The 15,436-nt window shown below is 42.5% G+C and overlaps 1 protein-coding gene across 1 annotated transcript in view; it reads right to left on the bottom strand.

The window, feature by feature from the left end:
- Positions 1 to 15,436, bottom strand: part of LOC122810419 (B-cadherin-like) — a 766,834-nt gene that overhangs the window by 53,987 nt on the left and 697,411 nt on the right. The gene's annotated exons all lie outside the window — the stretch shown is intronic.

The raw sequence follows: 15,436 nt of genomic DNA, 5'->3' as shown, positions 1-15,436 counted from the left end.
AGAAATTTTCCAGATGGATACAACAGTGAAAAAGATGGCTGAAATACATTTTTAACAAACATGATTTTAAGCAAGCTCCTCTACACCCTGCTTCATAATCTCCAACTTATATATCCCACCTCTAAAATTGCACAACAGAGGAGAAATAGCATCACCCTATGTTTGCTGAAAGTGGCTTGCATTGATAAAGACTTTGCACTGTTGTCAGTTGGACAGTGTTTCGTACAAAAATATGTTCCCCTCTTCTGTTTGATGACTGTATATGAATCCTAAGACACTGCTTACATTTAAAGGCAGTACCTCTAATGTCTTGGCCAACAGCCTGTTTTCATAAGGTGAATATAATTTCCAGGTTGTGCGTGGGTGATGGGAAATCAACAACTCATGATGATACACTTTCAGTCACATTACTAGCAGTCTTAATCTCTGTATGCATAAAGCATCCTGAGATTAGAAAAGTAAAATAAAATATACAGGTTTGTTGTTAGTCTCCCAAACAAATCTCAGCACTGTACTTCCAGCCATCAATTCAGCTGGCTTGACTTACCCAGTCTCCTGACAGGCTCACAACTAAAAATGGTTGATGAGATTGTCTAACAACCTACCAAGTGCCACTCTGCCGGTGTACTTGTACAGTTGTACTAACTAACCATAGACCTTGGGTTTAAAGACAGATTCACGTTCTGCATGTGCTAATCCCATAATTCATTTATGCTAATGCTCTGTACTCTACCTGGGTGCCTAAACTCTGGAACAACACTCCTATCATGCAATTCTTCAACTTTTTATCTGCTTCAAGACACAACTAAGATCATCCCTTCTGCGCCCTCGGCATCACCAGTGGTACTACCTGTATGACTTTTCTCTTCTCTTATTTTTAACATCACTTTCCGCTCCTTTTATTCTGCCACACTTAGATATTCTGTAATATTACTACTGTAGTTGTCATGCCTTCATGTTTTAAAGTAATGGCTATATTGTAATAGAAGTACAACAATATCCAATCAAATGTATATTTTTGCCTTCTTGCTGCAGTTTGTCTTCCCAGGCCTCTGCTGAAAAGGGTCTTCTGCCCAGTTGGACTTTGCTGGTAAACAAATCCAAATAAATAAATATAAATAGGGTGGTATTTCTTTCCTGTCCTTTTAAATTTCATAAGATTGAGGGTGCAGAGTAGCTCTACATATCCTATAAATTTCTGAGCCTGGACCTTCCAACCCCTATGGTTACAGAAAAATGATGATACGTATGTTGCTTACTTATAGGTTCCCTGATGTGATCCTGTACTGGAGAATAAATAAGGAACAGGATTGGATCACCGTAGACCACTAGACTCCAGAAGGGGCTTGTGGACTTTAATGAGGTATTCTATTTCATGGAAAAAATGTCTATAGTTGAATGCAACATCCTTGTGGTAACTGCAGGATATCTTCCTTTGTAGCATTAAAGTAGAATTTTAGTATTGTCAATTACGGAACATGGAATCCAAGACAGAAAAAAAGAAGAAAACTAAAGATGAGTCATCTATCTTTAGTTGTACAGTTAGACAGCAATAGACAACCAGTTATCTGTGTTTATTCCTTACAAGTGTCAACAAATTGGCTTTAGTTTATAACCGTAACTGTAAAAGCAACTGTTCCACTAACGAAATGGTCTTAATACTTTAAGATACTTCTTTTTTAAACAAGTTGCAGCACACTTTATCGTTCATTATCTCCAATTATGTGTGAATACTGACTTTGGGGTACAGCTGATCAATTAGTCTTGAATAATGGAGACAAGCCACACCTTACATGTCTTACTTCAATTCCCAAAACATAATGATGTTGTGACATTTGGGGAATAAAAATGTCAAATGTAAAAAAAATATATCTGTCCCCTTGAAATGTCGGATTTATGGATTGGAAAGTTAGCAAATTATTAAAATAAAAATCTGAAATAACCTTAAAGAGAAAATCCTCATTTCATATCATTGCTGTGAAGACTGGGTGAAGACAGATGAAGGCTGCCAGCCTAGCCAGATAGAATTTTATAGATAATTCTGTCATCTGTAAATATTAATGTAAATCACAGGCTTGTTGTCTTAAATGGTAAAAATAGTGTTACATGTGGAACTGGAAAAAAATGTAACAACGGTGCACTCTACTGACCAAGTAAAGCATGCTGTGACCCTTTGATATTAAAACTTGAAGCCAGTAAGTCTAGAGTGAAGCATCCTGCATATTGTTTTAAGGCCAGAGTTAATGGCCATAATTTGCATGCATAAATGTCCTTTATTGGTCTGGTTTCTGCCCAGACGTGAAGAATGTAAATGTAGTTTCTGTTAGCCTGGGAACCCAGGGAAGTGTGAAGAATGATATAATGTGAACCAGGAATGTGATTTTAAAAACAGAGAGAATCAGAGAGCATTAAGCATTTTTGTCTTGACCATCCAACTCATCAGCACTTTATTGCTCTATATGTAAGATTATCTTAGACTTAGAAATAGCTAGAAACTAGAAAAATTAGACTAAGTGGTTTTCTGTGATATCAGAACTGTACTTTGAATTAGTTTAAGTATTTCTCTGTGATCTCTTTACTCATGACTAGCACTGGGTAGTAAAATGTATTGTCTTGTGTTTTGACTATTTGTTATTAAATATTTTTAAACCCTTTCAACTGTGGCTGTTTTTGTAGAGCTAATTTAAGCTCTTTAGAGTACTTGCATGCCTTTGGTAAAATTGTACAAAGCCACTCCAATAGCTTTAGGCCTGGGCTATACTACCAATTGGATAATAATATTGCACAGTAATAATTGGACACCCTTTTAAGGGCCTTTGAGTAGCTGATAAATATTAGTGGGTGGCGGCAGCTGGTACTACCATATAGTCTGGGAAAAATGGGTACAGCTGGAGAACCTGTGCCAGCCTTCCCCAGGAGTGTCTGTGTGGTTGTATAAACTCTTCTCAAAGTGTGTGTGTGTGTGTGTGTGTGTGTGTGTGTGTGTGTGTGTGTGTGTGTGTGTGTGTGTGTGTGTGTGTGTGTCAGCTACTTGGGCAGTGACACAAAGCACTGGTTGGACAGTGAGGGTGCTGGAGGTTTTAGCTTGCCCACTATGCTGAGATCTGGACCCTATAGCTGTGCCAGTGGGGAGTCTTATTGGGGACCTGGAGAGCAAGGGAGTGACCAGCCCCGGACTGCCTGTGATCTCTGTGTGCTCTTAAGGGAAATTGCACTTTACTGTGTGTATTTGTTATCCTTTCCTCCTATATGAGATGCCCCTTACTGGTGTTAGGGGTGAGGATTGAAGCTCATTGATTGCTGGGCCAGGACACAGGCATCACATATTAATTGTTCAGCAGTGGTGGGATATCCATACTACATATTAATTGGTTGGCAAATGCTAATTGGCTTGTAGTGGTGTGGGTAGAGTGAATCCTGTAGCTTGTGTACAGTGAGCTTGGAAGGTGTTTTTGTACTCTAAAACAGCCACACAGTGAATACTCAGAGTTCAGATCACAATTGTTTTATTTCTTTTGTTAGCTTAGTTAGTCAGGGTGAGCAGGCAGCATGTCAGCAGAAGAGTATGGAAAGCTGACAAGGAGCCAGCTGGCGGAGATGTGCCAGGCTAGGGGACTGGTGCATGGAAACCTGACTAAGGCAGACCTGATTGCAGCCTTGATCACAGCTGCATCAGAAAACAGCAACCAGGAGGACGATCAGACTGGCAGTGGAGACGTACCACACTCAGATAATGAACAGCTCAACCTTTCTGCAGAGGACTTAAAAATCCATCTGGAGCTAAAGAGGCTTGAGTTGGAGGCCAGTTATTTGGAGATAGAAGCAGCTGAGAGACTGAGGAGTCTACAGGCTGAGGAGAATGAGAAACTGCTATGCCTGGAAGCCGAGGAAAAGAAGCGGCAGTGGAAGCATGAGAGGGAAATTCTGACTCTTTGCCAGAGTCATGGAGGTAATAGGGAAGGGAGAAAATGGACCCCAGAAGCACAAAAAGTCAGTAAATTTCTTCTGCAGTTTAAAGAGGGGGATGATTTTGATAGTTTCATTCATATGTTTGAGAGGGTATGCAAACAGTATAGTGTTGACCAACAGCTCTGGGTACGGTTCCTGACTCCCTTACTCCATGGTAAAGCTGTAAATGTTTTGTCAAAAATGTCTGATGTTGCATGTTTTGATTATACTGCTGTTAAAAATCACTTGTTAGAATTGTTTAAGCTAACACTTGAAATGTATAGGACAAAGTTTCATGAGCATAGATGCAAGGCAGATGAAAGTGTGTGTGAATATGTTGCTGAACTGACCACTTATTTCCGTAGGTGGGTGAGTGGATGTCAGGACACCACTTTTGAAGGGCTTACAGGCCTTTTGGTGTGGGAAAAAGCCCTTAGCACTTTTCCTGAGGACATGAGGATATGGTTAGCTGATAGACAATGTGCTACTTCAGATGAGTTGGGGAAGAAGGGAGACCTATACTGGCAAGCAGTGCAGCCCTGCACAGGGAAGAGACCCCCCCAGTACTGCTCACGAGTCTAAAGGAACCCATGTTGGGCAGCACAGACTGCCCCAACAGAATCTGCCAGTAGCAGGGGAAGTCACTAGTCCAGGTACATGTCCAGGAGCTAGGGTTAAATGTTTTTAATGCAACCAGTGGGGCCATGTGGCATACAGGTATCCATGGAGGCAAGGTGGGGAACAAAAGATGAGGGAGCCAGTAAGTGAGAAAGACAAAATGTCAATAGTAGGTTGTCTTGGGACAACAAGGGTACCAATTGTAGTGAATGGCAAAGAGGCTATTGCCAAGAGAGACAAAGCCTCTGATATAACCATTGTAAAGCCTGCAATGGTTACAGAGGAGCACTACTTGCCTGGGCAGTCTACTCCAGTCAGAGCTTTAGGAGGGACCCCATTCCAAATACCTTTGACTAGGGTTCACCTTGAATGGGAGAATGGAAAAGGAAGCCAGCAAGTAGGTGTGTTTGAGGATATACCTGCAGATGTCCTGATAGGGAATGATTTTGATAGTGCAGTACCCTGTGTTTGTACAGTTACACGCAGTCAGGCTTGGAGACAAGCAGGTATATCTGGTAGCCTGGGGAGACCCAGCCAGGACTGGTGAGATGGTTACTTCAGGGAGGGAGCTACCCTGTAGCAGTGAGACTGAAGGTGAGCCACAGCTGCTTGGGGATACTGATGGTCCCTTGGACAGAGTGACTTCAAAGGTAGAGGTGAGTAGTAGTACCCAGGCTAACAGTGAGGCACCACTGTCAGAGGATGCCAGACTTCCTGTGGAAGGGGAGCTGGGAGGGGTTACAAGGAGAGATTTGAGACAGGCTCAGCTCTCAGACCCTACACTGCAAGGCCTGAGGCAGGTAGCTAGGGAGGCACCCGATTCTCAAGGAAAGGGGGAATCTGTATACTGGGACAAAGGGTTACTATACACAGAGTGGACCCCTGAAGGAGGGCTAGAAGGCGAGAGTACAGCAGTTGGTAGTGCCTAGAGCCTATCGTCTGGTGCTTCTAGCCATAGACCATGATATTCCCTTTGCAGGTCATATGGGCATAAAACATACAAAGAGGTTTATTATGCAGAACTTCTATTGCACTGGAATTTCCAGAGATGTAACAGGGTACTGAAGGACCTGTGAGCAGTGCCAAAAGGTAGGCAAGGCAGGAGACAGGTGGCAACTCCTTTGATGCCTTTGCCTGTGATTGAGGAGCCATTTCAGAGGGTAGCTATGGATATTGTGGGTCCTCTGAATACCCCAAGTTCCACAGGGAAAAAGTATATCCTAGTGGATTATGCTACACGACACCCTGAGGCAGTGGCTTTGTCCTCCATTGAGGCAGATAAGGTGGCAAATGCTTTGTTAGAGAATTTCAGCAGGGTAGCTTTCCCAAAAGAAATGCTGACTGACAGAGGTGCCAATTTCATGTCAGACCTGCTGGCTTGTCTGTGGAAGTCCTGTGGGGTGAAGCACATGAAGACCACCCCCTATCATCCCCAGACTATGGTCTTGTTGAGAGGTTAAACTCTACAACCAAGTCCATGCTATGGGCATTTGCAGATCAGTTTAAGTGGGAGTGGGACAAATATTTTCCCCATCTGTTGTTTGCTTACAGAGAGGTTCCCCAGGAATCCACAGGTTTTTCACCCTTTGAGTTGCTGTATGGGCATAGGGTGAGGGGACCTCTAGATTTAATTCGAGATGAGTGGGAAGGTGAGTGTGAGTCTCACAAGGACTCTGTTGTGGCATATGTCCTAAACCTCAGGACAAGGCACATGGAAATCATGGTCTTGGCCCAGTAGAACCTGGCAGAAGCCCAACAACAGAAAAAGGGGTGGTATGACAGGAATGCTCGAGCTAGAGAATATGCTGTAGGGCAGCAGGTAATGATTCTCATTCCTGTCAGACACAACAAGCTGCAAACAACCTGGAAGGGACCTTACAAGGTGGTAAGGAAGGTCAGTGATGTTAACTACATGGTGGAACTGTTAGGCAGAAGGCAGGGGCACAAATTGTACCATGTTAACATAATGAAACCTTACCATGATAGGGAGGCCCTTGTGCTGAGCATTTGCATTAGATTGCAAGTGGAATCTGAGGGAGATCTGGGGACTGATCTCCTCAGTAAGGCTCGGGGTGACACCTCAGTGGAAGGGGTAGCAATGTCCCAGCAGCTATTTCCTACCCAGGTTCGAGAAATCCGAGCAGTGTTGCAGGAATCTGGGGACATGTTCACTGGGAAACCAGGATGCACCCACCTGGGGCAGCACCGGGTGGATACAGGACCCCAAAGACCTATTAGGCAGGCCCCTTATAGAGTGTCTGAGAGAGTCAAACAGACTCTGAGGGAGGAGGTACAGGAGATGTTGGAACTAGGGGTGATTCAAGAGTCCAACAGTCCCTGGGCCTCCCTAATGGTGCTGGTGCCAAAGAAGGATCGAAGTGCCAGGTTCTGTGTGGACTACAGGAAATTAAATAGTCACACAGAGTCAGATGCTTACCCCATTCCTAGGACAGATGAGGCCCTAGAGCAGCTGGGTGGGGCTAAGTATCTTACAACCATTAATCTTACTAAGGGTTACTGGCAGGCACCCTTGACTCCCAGTGCTAGAGAGAAGTCAGCCTTTATGACTCCTTTTGGCTTGTATGAGTTCACAAAGATGCCCTTTCAAATGAAGAATGCCCCAGCGACTTTCCAGAGGCTGGTAGATCATATCCTAGAAGGAGCAGGAGGGTTTGCCCTTGCTTACCTAGATGATATTGCCATCTACAGCCATTCCTGGCCAGAGCACCTTCAGCATGTCAGGGAGGTGCTGGGCAGACTACAGAGGGCAGGGATGACCATTAAGCCGAGCAAATGTCAGGTGGGTATGGCCAAGGTCTCCTACCTGGGACATAGAGTGGGGAGTGGTAAGATAAGGACAGAACCTGCCAAAGTGGAAGTCATTCAGGCATGGCCTGCACCTGTTACTAAATAGCAGGTGAGGGCATGTTTAGGGACAGCGAGGTACTACAGAAAGTTCATCCCTAGTTATAGTACCATAGCTGCTCCCCTCACAGACTTGACAAGGAAAAACAGGCCAGATAAGGTAGTGTGGACCCCAGCATGTGAGCAGGCATTCCAGAAGCTTAAAGAAGCTTTGGGAGGACGCCCTGTGTTAGCCATTCCAGATTACAGTAAATAATTTGTTGTGCAGGTGGATGCTTCGAGCCATGGGGTGGGGGCTGTACTTAGCCAGATTTCTTCAGGGGGGAAGGGCACCCAGTGGTTTATCTCAGCCATAGAGTCCAACCCAGGGGGGAATGCTATGCAGCTGTAGAAAAGGAATGTCTAGCCATAGTGTGGGCACTGCAGAAACTTCAGCCTTATCTGTATGGAAGGAAATTCATTGTTATGACAGATCAGAACCCTCTAACATGGTTAAACAGAGCCAGCCAGCAAAATGCCAAATTGCTAAGATGGAGCCTGGGGTTCCAAGCATATGATATGTCAGTGCAGCACTGCAGTGGGAGTAGCAATGCCAATGCAGATGGGCACTCAAGACAGGGAATGGTGTAAGGTATACTCAGATAGACCTAACTCCCTCAAGCAGCGTTTCTCAAGGGTCACTTGAAAAACTAGCTTGTGTTCTCCAGAAGGGGGAGATATATGAAGATTGGGTGAAGATAGGTGAAGGTTGCCAGCCTAACCAGATAGAATTTTGGAGATAATTCTGTCATCTGTAAATATTAATGTAAACCACAGGCTTGTTGTCTTAAATGGTAAAAATAGTGTTACATGTGGAACTGGAAAAAATGTAACAACAGTGCACTCTGCTGACCAAGTAAAGCATGTTGTGACCCTTTGATGTTAAAACTCGGAGACAGTAAGTCTAGAGTGAGGCATCCTGCCTATTGTTTTAAGGCCAGAATTAATGGCCAGAATTTGCATGCATAAATGTCCTTTATTGCTCTGGTTTCTGCCCAGTGGTAAAGAATGTAAATGTAGTTTCTGTTAGCCTGGAAACCCAAGGACGTGTGAAGAATGATGTAATGTGAGCCAGGAATGTGATTTTAAAAACAGAGTCAATCAGAGCGCATTAAGCATTTTTGTCTTGACCATCCAACTCATCAGCACTGTCCTGCTCTATATGTAAGTTTATCTTAGACTTGTGTTTTCTCTTAGAAATAGCTAGAAACTAGAAAGATTAGACTGAGTGTTTTTCTGTGATATCAGAACTGTACTATTAAATTATGTTAAGTATTTCTCTGTGATCTCTGAACTCTTGACTAGCACTGTGTAATAGAAAGTATTGTCTTGTGTTTTGACTATTTGTTATTAAATATTTGTAAACCTTTGAACTGTGACTATTTTTGTAGAGATAATTTAAACTCTTTAGAGTACTTGCATACCTTTGGTAAAATTGTACAAAGTCACTCCAATAGCTTTAGCCCTGGGCTTTACTACCAATTGGATAATAATATTGCACAGTAATAGTTGGACATCCTTTTAAGGGCCTTTGAGTAGCTGATAAATATTAGTGGGTGGTGGCAGTTGGTACTACCGTATAGTCTGGGAAAAAGGGGCACAGCTGGAGAACCTGTGCCAGCCTTCCCCAGGAGTGTCTGTGTGGTTGTATAAATTCTTCTCAAAGCGTGTGTGTGTGTGTGTGTGTGTGTGTGTGTGTGTGTGTGTCAGCTACTTGGGCAGGGACACAAAGCACTGGTTGGACAGAGAGGGTGCTGGTGGCTTTAGCTTGCCCACTATGCTGAGATCTGGACCCTATAGCTGTGCCAGTGGGGAGTCTTATTAGGGACCTGGAGAGCAAGGGAGTGACCAGCCCCAGACTGACTGTGATCTCTGTGTGCTCTTAAGGGAAATTGCACTTTACTGTGTGTATTTGTTATCCTTTTCTCCTATATGAGACACCTTTCACTGGTGTTAGTGGTGAGGATTGAGGCTCCTTGATTGTTGGGCCAGGGCATGGGTGTCACAATCACTATGAAAGATTATATTGTCCCTGACAACATCACACACAACTTTCCACTGTCCTACAGTTCTCAGTAAAATTGTCAGCATCAGAGTCAGCATTTTGCAGATAAAATGTTTCTGATGTCTGGTTGCACATTTCTGCTTATTACCAATATTTGATACAGATTTTACTGCAGGTTTAGGTTGAACAATTCTGCCATAGTTTCAGAGCACATCAATCTTTTTACTAGTATAGCAAAGTTTTTAGATCCTTGAAGGTCAATTTCACACAGCCGGTACCTTAAAACAGTACATACATATGTTATCTATTAGATTTGTAATAGCTAAAATTTCTATCATTTTATTTTTGTGTATGTTGACTCCCAGGATCTAACCATAAATGTGTTATACGCTTTAAGGCACATAGCCATTTTGTTATGAAAAAGTCCACCTGTGATAATTTTCAGCCTTGTGTCTCTGACATACCTTTCAACATTTCATCACTAGAAATCTGAACAAGGCTTGACATAATGCAGGAACAAAGGCCCAAAAATATGGACAAATTTTAAATATTGCTCTTATAAACTCAGACAGTTGCTAGAATAACAGGATTTGTGTTAGCATGCATTTTTCTGAATTATACGAAGTCTGAAACTCAATTTGTGTCATTATTTAGTGACTTCAATCCTCAGATTATCTCAGAGATTTGCCAGAAAACCATAAATTTTAAGAGGAACAGACAAAAATATGAGGCAAAAATCTGTACATTCTGCAAAAATCTGGACAACTGAGAGGTATGGTCTCTGAAGTAGCACCAGCTGAGGCAAGTAATGTGTTTGTTTTTGTAGCCCTGATATTCAGTCTTTTCCATGTCCATGAAGACTTTGAGAAAATGTCCTTTCAGATGGCCTGACATGATCTTGGCCCAGTTGGCTAGGTCCCATCCCTCTTGGTGGGTGTTACAACCAAAGGTGACAAGATCTTGGTCTTTCTCCCAGATTAGTTATTTCAAAAGATGGAACAGTCCGTGATGTAGCCCTTGATTAGCCCAGTATCAGGACACCACTAGCTGCAAAAGAGATGGTTTGCAGTAAGCATTCAATGTCATCTTGGCAAATGAACCAACATGGAAATACAGTTGACAAAGGGGAAAAAACTCCTAGCTTACTGTTACCCCAACAAACAAAAAGAAAGTACAGTTCAATTGTGCAGATTCCGTATACTAACATGGGGAACAGATTACAGAAATTATGTAATTAAAAAGTGAGGGAGGAGAGCTACACAGAGGATAATGCTAGCGGAAGGTGTAACTGTTTCTAGAAGCTGCTTTGGGAAACGTCTCAGTGACAAGTTATGACATTCCTTGCGGACACATCACCAGGCATCATCCGAATCCAGCATTTTTTCACCTGTTGCCTGTTCTCTTTTGATTGAAAATTAGTGAAAGGATCTTTTTAGCGTTCCACAAATACGACTGCTGGCAATCTGCATTTTCTTTTCACTGTCACCTGTCAGAGCTGCTTGATTAGTGGTTGTATGTCTTCTTTTTTCCACTGTAACTGACTCAGAATTAGTAGAAATTTTTATACAAAGGTGCAGCTTTTCTGTTTGCAGTGTGATCTGGACAAGGGCAGTAAAAGAAGTTCTGGACAGGATCCAAAGGCCCCCTCAATTAATCCTCTGTTTCAGCACTGGAGCAGAGGGAGTATATCACATCAAAGAGTCTCATAAGTCACTTATTACTAGAAGGTTTGTTAAGAATGCAGTGGATGAGAACTGTCAGTTTGCTACAAGAAAACCATTATTTTTGTTAAACATCAGACATGCAGCAGAAAGAACTCTTGCAGCAAGATAAAGTACGTTTACAAAATAAAATGTTAACTTTAGCTAAATAAATCTGGTATTGTTACCACTCTTTTAATATGGATATTTGTTTTGAACATTTGAAGAGTCCTTTCATCTTCAGGCTTCACCTGCTGCAGCAAATCAAGACGTACAATTTTTCAGATACTGTCCCATGTGAGATTCACATTCTCTACTGAATCAGCTCGTGTTATAAAATAACTTTTATCAGCATTTCATACTGTTTCCACAGCTTCACCAACTCATGATACCTGCGTGAGGACAAAATATAGTCTGTGTTAGACAGTCCATGTAAGCCAGTTGTAGCTCTGCAGTCTCGTTTTGGATATTATTGAAGTTCAGTGTTCTAGTACGGACATTTTGGGTTAAATGTAGATCTTAATTAGCACCTTACAGTTTTTTTCTCAGGATCTGTAAATATGTACCATGAGGTGTACGTATTAGACATCACAGCCAAAGGTCTGGAAAATAATTTGAAGCAGAAAACAAAGGCTATGAAATGAAGCTGTCGAAGTATAGCCCTCTCTTTGGGGGGACATCCGAGCACTGGAATAGTGCACAGACATCAGATTCCTTTTCATACCTCTTAACCGTCCAGAGTTTTGCAGAATATCCTGATTTTTCCCCTCATATTTTGGTCTGTTCCTCATAACATTTGCAGTGTTATGGACAATTGTTAAGGACTGAAGTCACTAAATAATGACAGACATTCGGGTCTCAGTTTTCATATCCATCAGAAGCTAATGCAAGATCTGTTATTCTTTGAACTTTTTAAGTTTATAAGAATAATAATTAAAATATGTCCCTATTTGTGAACCTTTGTCCCCATTATTTTTGGCTTTCTCCAGATTTCTTATGATAAGGGGTTGAGAGGCATGTCCTTTGTTCACCCTGTTTTGTTTTCTTTGAGTTACTTTACAAAGAGATCACACAACTGGCCTTAATAATTCAGCTAGCTTTGTTATCTTAAGCTGGGAATTAAAAGAATAGTCTTGCCGAAATTTCTGTATTTTATTTAGAACAACATGGCAATTCAAAAGGTTATCAAAGTCAAAACGTGAAAGTTAATCAGACTATTGTTTCAGTCTTTCAACACCTACCAACTGATATTATGACATGAAGAGATACCCTTGCTCCAGTTAGGAAAATATTATTTAATCATAGTATTCAACCTAAACTTGCTTTCCCAGGACCTCTTCAGTTTATGTAGAAAGATATATGTTTTTGCTATCTATCACTATTTGAGGCAGAAACAAGGCTGAGAGCATTAAACCTATTTAGCTTGTGAAAAGGATCTGTTTTAGTTTGCTTAGGTATTTTCTTTGGGGGGAATCATATGTTTTGTTGGGGGGGGTGGAGGAAAAGGGGGGCCTTTCACAGCCTTGGGGATTTTCTTTTTAATTAAATTCTTTAGACATAAAGGGGTTAACTATATAAGTGAACTTAATAGACTTTTTAAGTTGCTGCAGGAAATAAATCCTTGTAGAACTTGTTTGCAAGAATCTATACTGGCTTGCATTTTGTTGTGGGCTTGATTAAACTTTAAGCTTGTACACTTCTTTGCAAAAGTCACTAATGCATTATATAAGGGCAAATCAGCATAATCTCTTACCAAAACCTGGCAAACCTGATCTCATGCCCATTTGGACATTAATAATTAATTAATCTAATGAAATGCAAACCCTTATGTGACCTACTTAATAGCAAATTGGCTCACAGACAGAATCCAATCATTTAGGACTGCGGACACTACCTCATCTATAAGGCTCATCACTACTGGTGTCTCTCAGAGCTCAGTGGTAGTCATATGCCTGTTAGCGCCTACTTCTCTGACATCATAGCTAATGCCAAGGGTCTTTGGCTCACCAAGTTTGCAAATAATTGCAAATTTAAAGTTGTCTGTAAACCTCCAGAGGACTTCCAGATCTCCAAGATGGCCTAATGTAAGAAACACTATGGCACCAGGACCATCATCTAAAGCTAAATGTATATTATAGGTTCATAGGTTCATACTAGGCTATCTGCCCTAGGGCATTTATAAGCCTAGCCAGAGTGTGTTTGGCTTTCACCACCCATTTTAAATTAATTTTGCTATGCCCTTTTTCGAGGTTAGCATACTGTGCTTCTGTCTAACAGTGACACAGAAGTGATACCCGGGGTAAACCTATGATCTCCCATCCACTCATCAAGATTCCTCTTGAAGAGAGTCAATGAGGGACTCTGCCTAACCTGGACTGGGATTTTATTCCAGAGTGAAGGGAGCCTCTGGGTTATGAATCTGTCCCTCCAGCGTGTCCTATTTATTTTAGTGCTGAGGTTCAAGTCTCTCGAGTGCGTAGCTCGATGGGATTTGGATTTTCTGAGGTGAAGCATGTCCATTAATTCTGGGTTGGACATGGCTTTATACATCAGGCACAGATTGCCTCTGAGCAGGCGGTATGCCACTGAGTAGAGCTGGAGTTTCTTTAACCGGGCAGCATATGGCATCTGTTTGAACCCTTTGATCCTCTTGGTGAGGTGCTTTTGGGGTCTTTCCAGTTGCTGTAGGTGTCTGGTAAGGTACATCCCAAAAGGGGCATTGTACTCAATTATGGGCCTGATGAGGGATGAGTAAATGATGACCTCCCCTGATCTAGATGTGAATCCCTTCATGATTAGGTGGGCTATATAAAATGTTCTTCTAACCACTTTGGCCACGTGGTTGTCAAATGAGAGATTGCTATCAACTTGGGTCCCCAGGTCCCTAATTACTTCTTCTGTACTTAATGCATTACCACCTATGTGGTAATTTGTGGGCACTTTGTTTTTGCCAAAGGGGATGACTATACACTTTTTGGTGTTTAGCGTAAGGCCATGGCTCTGGCACCAGTTGTCTGTTTCTATGAGGCCCTTTTGGAGGAGGCTTGTGTCAGCTGGAGAGTCGATTATGGCACCCAGTTTGCAGTCATCTGTGAACTTGGTCTGCCACAGCCCTTCCGTGTTGGCCTGTACCTCCGAGAAATATATACCGAACAAGAAAGGTCCCAGGACTGAGCCTTGTGGGACGCCACTTGTAACTGGTTTGGAGTCTGACATGGCTCCAGCAATTCTAACCATGTGGGTTCTGTCCTTGAGCCAGTTTTCAACCCATCTAGTGACATAGGGGTTTATATTTAAGCTGGTGAGCTTATCTATAATGCCCGAGTGGGGTATTGTATCGAAGGCTTTTGCGAGGTCCAGGTAGGCTGTGTGGACCACCTTCCCCTCGTCAATGGCCTTGGTGACTGTTTCAAAGAAATCAACCAGGTTTAAGAGGCAGGATCTGCCCTTAACAAAGCCAAACTGGGTAGGATCCAGTGTGTGTAGGTCCCCAATATCTTTATTTATGAGGTCCATGATGATCCTTTCCATAGCTTTGCAGACCAAGCTAGTCAGGCTTATGGGGCGATAGTTTCCAGGATCCGTTGAGGCACCACCTTTGTGGAGAGGGACCACTGTTGCTGTACGCCACTCTTTGGGTACATATCCTGTAGTAAGGCTGAGACTGAACAGTAGTTTTATGTTTGGGTTTAGCTCTTTTTGGAGTTCATGTAAGACGCAGCCCAGGACACCATCTGGTCCCATTGATGCTGTGCTTTTTGCTTTGGAGAGGGCGGCTCTTACCTGAGCATCTGAGATGTCAGGGGGGCAGCACTCTGCTGGGATAGATATTTGCCATTTTGGTGGGGAGGGGGGGAGAAGTTTGCGCTGAACCTGTCAGCTAGGATGTTGGCAATGTCTGTGGGTTCGGTGTATTTTTTGTCATTTTGGACTAATTCTGAGCATATCTGGGAATTCCCACCCAGGTTCCTAACATAACTAAAGAAAGCCTTGTGATTATCCTTAGTGTCCTGTGCAATTTTTCTCTCGAAGCTGGCCTTAGACGATTTTATGAGTGCCTGTAGTTTTTTGCTAATACTGATCAGAGATGCCTTCCCTTTTTGGGATTTTGCTCTATCATGTAGTAGCTTCCTCCTTCTATTGTATAGTTTGTTTATGGCTGGGTTCCACCAGACAGGATGTCTGCCTTTGGAGGATTGGGTCTTGGTTTTATTTGGGATTGCATGATCCATGCATTCCTGAAGGTGTTCATAGAATGCGT

This window comes from Protopterus annectens, chromosome 8.part1 (assembly GCF_019279795.1).
Source record: "Protopterus annectens isolate FY-2018-M chromosome 8.part1, PAN1.0, whole genome shotgun sequence".
Lineage (NCBI taxonomy): Eukaryota > Metazoa > Chordata > Ceratodontiformes > Protopteridae > Protopterus > Protopterus annectens.
This window is presented reverse-complemented; position numbering and strand designations above follow the sequence as displayed.